The sequence below is a fragment of the Arachis hypogaea genome, chromosome 15 (genome assembly GCF_003086295.3).
Source record: "Arachis hypogaea cultivar Tifrunner chromosome 15, arahy.Tifrunner.gnm2.J5K5, whole genome shotgun sequence".
In the NCBI taxonomy this organism is placed as follows: domain Eukaryota; kingdom Viridiplantae; phylum Streptophyta; class Magnoliopsida; order Fabales; family Fabaceae; genus Arachis; species Arachis hypogaea.
This window is the reverse complement of record NC_092050.1, coordinates 117336674-117343233: the sequence shown is the minus strand read 5'-3', so window position 1 is coordinate 117343233 and position 6560 is coordinate 117336674. Positions and strand designations below refer to the sequence as shown.

Sequence of the window (6560 nt, the reverse complement as noted above, 5' to 3'; positions counted from 1 at the left end):
TTTAAAGAATGAATTCTAGTGTTTCATGAAGCATGTGAAGCCTGGCTGGCTGTAAAGCCATGTCTAAATTCATTTGGACTGAGGCTTGCAATTTGTTATCAAGAGCAAGCTAATTGTTGCTAATCCACCTGCTGCTGTTCCTGATTTACATGCTGAAGCTTGGCTGGCCATTGGCCATGTCTAGTGTTTTGGACCGGAGCTTTCATTGAAAGCTTGGCTGGCTAGTGAGCCATGTCTAATTCCTGGACTGAAACTTTAGACTAAGAATGCAAGATTCCTGGAATTCATGTAAAAAATTTTGGAATCCTTATTTTCTTCTTTTTCATATAATTTTCGAAAAAAAAATCCAAAAAAATTAGAAAATCATAAAAATCAAAAATATTTTTCTGTTTCTTGTTTGAGTCTTGAGTCATGTTATAAGTTTGGTGTCAATTGCATGTGCATCTTGCATTTTTCGAAAATTCTCATGCATTCATAGTGTTCTTCATGATCTTCAAGTTGTTCTTGGTAAGTCTTCTTGTTTGATCTTTGCATTTGCATGTTTTGTGTCTTTTCTTGTTTTTCATATGCATTCTTGGATTCTTAGTGTCTAAGCATTAAAGAATTCTAAGTTTGGTGTCTTGCATGTTTTCTTTGCATTAAAAATTTTTCAAAAATATGTTCTTGGTGCTCATCTTGACATTCAAAGTGTTCTTGGTGTTCATCTTGACATTCATAGCATTCTTGCATGCATTCATTGTTTTGATCTAAAAATTTCATGCATTGCATCATTTTTCTTGTTTTTCTCTCTCCTCATAATAAATTCAAAAATAAAAAAAAATATCTTTCCTTTTTTTTTTCTCTCATCAAATTCGAAAATTTGGATTGACTTTTTCAAAAATTTTTAAAATCTAGTTGTTTTCTATGAGTCAAATCAAATTTTCAATTTAAAAATCTCATCTTTTTCAAAATCTCTTTCAAAAATCAAATCTTTTTCAAATATCTTAGTTATTTTCGAAAATTATAAAAATATTTTTCAAAAATATTTTTCTTATTTTTATATTAAATTTTCGAAAATAACAATAACAATTAATGTTTTGATTCAAAAAATTTCAAGTTTGTTACTTGCTTGTTAAGAAAGATTCAAACTTTAAGTTCTAGAATCATATCTTGTGATTTCTTGTAAATCAAGTCATTAATTGTGATTTTAAAAATCAAATCTTTTTCAAAACTAATTTCAATCATATCTTTTCAAAAATATCTTCTTATCTTATCTTTTTCAAAAATATCTTCTTATCTTATCTTTTTCAAAACTAATTATTTTATTTTTATTTTGAATTTTCGAAAAAACTACTAACTTTTTTCAAAAACTATTTTCAAAAATCACTAACTCTTTTTCAAAAATTATTTTCGAAATTCCCCCTCTCTCATCTTATTCTATTTATTTATTCATCTACTAACATCTCTCCCTCACCCACCAAAAATCCGAACCCTCTCTCTCTCTTTCTGAGTTTAGATTTTTCTCTTCTTCTTTTCTACTAACAATAAGGAACCTCTTTACTGTGACATAGAGGATTCCTCTTCTTTTCTTTTTCTCTCCTCTTTCTTATGAGCAGGGACAGAGAAAAAGGCATTCTTGTTGAAACTGGTCCAGAACCTGAAAGGACTCTGAAGAGGAAATTAAGAGAAGCTAAATTACAACAATCTAGAGACAACTTGATTGAAAATTTCGAACAAGTAAAGGAGATGGCAGCTGAACCCAACAACAATGCAAGGAGAATGCTTGGTGACTTTACTGCACCTAATTCCAATTTACATGGAAGAAGCATCTCCATTCCTGCCATTGGAGCAAACAACTTTGATCTAAAACCTCAATTAGTTTCTCTGATGCAGCAGAACTGCAAGTTTCATGGACTTCCATCTGAAGATCCTTTTCAGTTCTTAACTGAATTCTTGCAGATATGTGATACTGTTAAGACTAATGGAGTAGATCCTGAAGTCTACAGGCTCATGCTTTTCCCTTTTGCTGTAAGAGACAGAGCTAGAGTATGGTTGGACTCTCAACCTAAGAATAGCCTGAACTCTTGGGATAAGCTGGTCAAGGCTTTCTTAGCCAAGTTCTTTCCTCCTCAAAAGCTGAGCAAGCTTAGAGTGGATGTTCAAACATTCAGACAGAAAGAAGGTGAATCCCTCTATGAAGCTTGGGAGAGATACAAAGGACTGACCAAAAAGTATCCTTCTGACATGCTTTCAGAATGGACCATCCTGGATATATTCTATGATGGTTTATCTGAGTTATCAAAGATGTCATTGGATACTTCTGCAGGTGGATCCATTCACCTGAAGAAAACGCCTGCAGAAGTTCAAGAACTCATTGACATGGTTGCTAATAACCAGTTCATGTACACTTCTGAGAGGAATCCTGTGAGTAATGGGACGCCTATGAAGAAGGGAGTTCTTGAAGTTGATACTCTGAATGTCATATTGGCTCAGAACAAAATATTGACTCAGCAAGTCAATATGATTTCTCAGAGTCTGAATGGAGTGCAAGCTGCACCCAACAGTACTCAGGAGGTTTCTTATGAAGAAGAAGCTTATGATCCTGAAAACCCTACAATAGCAGAGGTGAATTACTTAGGTGAACCTTATGGAAACACCTATAATCCATCATGGAGAAATCATCCAAATCTCTCATGGAAGGATCAAAAGCCTCAACAAGGCTTTAATAATGGTGGAAGAAACAGGTTTAACAATAATAAACCTTTTCCATCATCCACTCAGCAACAGACAGAGAACTCTGAACAAAATACTTCTAATTTAGCAAACTTAGTATCTGATCTATCTAAGGCCACTGTAAGTTTCATGAATGAAACAAGGTCTTCCATTAGAAATTTGGAAGCACAAGTGGGCCAGCTGAGTAAAAAGATCACTGAAATCCCTCCCAGTACTCTCCCAAGCAATACAGAAGAAAATCCAAAAGGAGAGTGCAAGGCCATTGACATAAGCAAAATGGCCAAACCCAAAGAGGAAGAGGAAGACATGAATCCCAAGGAGGAAGACCTCCTGGGACGTCCAGTGATCAATAAGGAGCTTCCCTCTGAGGAACCAAAGGACTCTGAGGCTCATCTAGAGACTATAGAGATCCCATTAAACCTCCTTATACCATTCATGAGCTCTGATGAGTATTCCTCTTCTGAAGAGAATGAGGATGTTACTGAAGAGCAAACTGCCAAGTTTCTTGGTGCAATCATGAAGCTAAATGCCAAATTATTTGACATTGATACTTGGGAAGTTGAACCTCCCTTGTTCATCAATGAACTAAGTGATCTGGATCAACTGACATTACCTCAGAAGAGACAGGATCCTGGAAAGTTCATAATACCTTGTACCATAAGCACCATGATCTTTAAGGCTCTGTGTGACCTTGGTTCAGGTATAAACCTCATGCCCCTCTCTGTAATAGAGAAACTGGGAATCTATAGGGTGCAAGCTGCTAAAATCTCATTAGAGATGGCAGACAATTCAAGAAAACAGGCTTATGGACAAGTAGAGGACGTGTTAGTAAAGGTTGAAGGCCTTTACATCCCTGCTGATTTCATAGTCTTGGATACTGGAAAGGAAGAGGATGAATCCATCATCCTAGGAAGACCTTTCCTGGCCACAGCAAGAGCTGTGATTGATGTGGACAGAGGAGAATTGATCCTTCAATTAAATGAGGACAACCTTGTGTTTACAACTCAAGGATCTCTCTCTGCATCCATGGAGAGGAAGCAGAAGAAGCTTCTCTCCAAGCAGAGTCAAACAAAGCCCCCACAGTCAAACTCTAAGTTTGGTGTTGGGAGGACACAACCAAACTCTAAATTTGGTGTTGAACTCCCATATCCAAACTCTAAGTTTGGTGTTGGGGAGTTTCAACAATGCTCTGAACATCTGTGAGGCTCCATGAGAGCCCACTGTCAAGCTATTGACATTAAAGAAGCGCTTGTTGGGAGGCAACCCAATTTTTATCTAACTATATTTTTCTTGGTTATATGTCTTTATAGGTTCATGATCATGTGGAGTCACAAAATAAATATAAAAATTGAAAACGGAATCAAAAACAGCAGAAGAAAAATCACACCCTGGAGGAGCATCTGCCTGGCGTTCAACGCCAGAACAGAGCATGGTTCTGGCGCTGAACGCCCAAAATGGGCAGCATCCTGGCGCTGAACGCTCAGAACAAGCATGGTTCTAGCGTTCAATGCCAGAAATGGCAACAAATGGGCGTTGAACGCCCAAAATGGGCACCAACCTGGCGCTGAACGCCTAGAGTTGTGTGCAAGGGCATTTTACATGCCTAATGAGTGCAGGGATGTAAATCCTTGACACCTCCGGATCTGTGGACCCCACAGGATCATCTCAGGATCTGTGGACCTCACAGGATCATCTCAGGATCTGTGGACCCCACAGGATCTCCACCTACCTCCACTCACTTCTTCTCACCCCTCTTTCACATAATCCCATAAACACTCTTCCCCAAAACTCTTCACCAATCACCTCAATCTCTCTTCCCCATCACCTCTTCACCACTCACATCCATCCACTCTTCCCCATAAACCTACCTCATAAACCCCACCTACTTTCAAAATTCAAAACCAATTTCCCACCCAAACCCACCCTAAATGGCCGAACCTTAACCCCCCTCCCTTCCCTATATAAAGCCCTCCATTCTTCTTCAAATTCACACAACACAACCCCTCTATACCCTTCTTGGCCGAACCACATCACCTTTTCCCTCTCCTCTATTTCTTCTTCTTCTTCATCTATTCTTTCTTCTCTTGCTCGAGGGCGAGCAAAATTCTAAGTTTGGTGTGGTAAAAGCATAAGCTTTTTGTTTTTCCATTACCATTGATGGCACCTAAGACCGGAGAATCCTCTAGAAAGGGGAAAGGGAAGACAAAAGCTTCCACATCCGAGTCATGGGAGATGGAAAGATTCATCTCCAAAGCCCATCAAGACCACTTCTATGATGTTGCGGCCAAGAAGAAGGTGATCCCTGAGGTCCCTTTCAAACTCAAAAGAAATGAGTATCCGGAGATCCGACATGAAATTCAAAGAAGAGGTTGGGAAGTTCTAACAAATCCCATCCAACAAGTCGGCATCCTAATGATTCAAGAGTTCTATGCTAATGCATGGATCACCAAAAACCATGATCAAAGTAAGAACCCGGATCCAAAGAACTATGTTACAATGGTTCGGGGGAAATACTTGGATTTTAGTCCGGAAAATGTGAGGTTAGCATTCAACTTGCCAAACATGGAAGAGAACGCACACCCCTACACAAGGAGAGTCAACTTTGATCAAAGGTTGGACCAAGTCCTTATGGACATATGTGTAGAAGGAGCTCAATGGAAGATTGACTCCAAAGGCAAGCCGGTTCAACTAAGAAGATTGGACCTCAAGCCTGTAGCTAGAGGATGGTTGGAGTTCATTCAATGCTCAATCATCCCCACTAGCAACCGGTCTGAAGTTACTATAGACCGGGCCATCATGATTGATGAGCGGATATTTTATACGCTTTTTGGGGTTAATTTCATATAGTTTTTAGTATGTTTTAGTTAGTTTTTAGTTTATTTCCATTAGTTTTTAGGAGAAATTTATATTTCTGGACTTTACTATGAGTTGTGTGTTTTTCTGTAATTTCAGGTATTTTTCTGGCTGAAATTGAGGAAGCTGAGCAAAAATCTGATTCATGCTGAAAAAGGACTGCTGATGCTATTGGATTCTGACCTCCCTGCACTCAAAGTGGATTTTCTGGAGCTACAGAACTCGAAATGGCGTGCTTCCAATTGCGTTGGAAAGTAGACATCCAGGACTTTCCAGTAATATATAATAGTCCATACTTTGCTCAAGGATAGACGACGTAAACTGGTGTTCAACGCCAGTTCTCTGCCCAATTCTGGCGTCCAGCGCCAGAAAAGGATTAAAAGTTGGAGTTCAACGCCAGAAATGGATCCAAACCTGGCATTGAACGCCCAAAATGGCCTTATGCATGTGAATTGCTTAAGTCTCAGCCCCAGCACACACCAAGTGGGCCCCAGAAGTGGATCTCTATACCATCTGTTATAGTTTACTCAATTGCTGTAAACCTAGGCTACTAGTTTAGTATTTAAACAACTTTTAGAGACTTATCTTGGACCTCATGACATTTTAGATCTAAACTTTGTACTCTTTGACGGCATGAGTCTCTAAACTCCATTGTTGGGGGTGAGGAGCTCTGCTGTGTCTCGATGAATTAATGCAAGTATTCCTGTTTTCTATTCAAACATGCGTGTTCCTATCTAAGATATTCATTCGCACTTCAACATGAATGTGATGAATGTGACAATCATCATCATTCCCCCACGAATGTGTGCCTGACAACCACCTCCGTTCTACATCAGATTGAATGAATATCTCTTAGATTCCTTAATCAGAATCTCCGTGGTATAAGCTAGATTGATGGCGGCATTCATGAGAATCCGGAAAGTCTAAACCTTGTCTGTGGTATTCCGAGTAGGATTCAGGGATTGAATGACTGTGACGAGCTTCAAACTTGCGAG

The 6560-nt window shown here is 38.9% G+C and overlaps 1 non-coding gene across 1 annotated transcript; it reads right to left on the bottom strand.

Annotated features, from left to right (window-relative positions):
* Nucleotides 1-2121: 2121 nt before the first annotated feature.
* On the bottom strand, nt 2122-2229 carry LOC112752243 (small nucleolar RNA R71). The gene has a single exon (XR_003176691.1). It is a non-coding gene; the product is annotated as a small nucleolar RNA R71 (small nucleolar RNA).
* Nucleotides 2230-6560: the final 4331 nt, after the last annotated feature.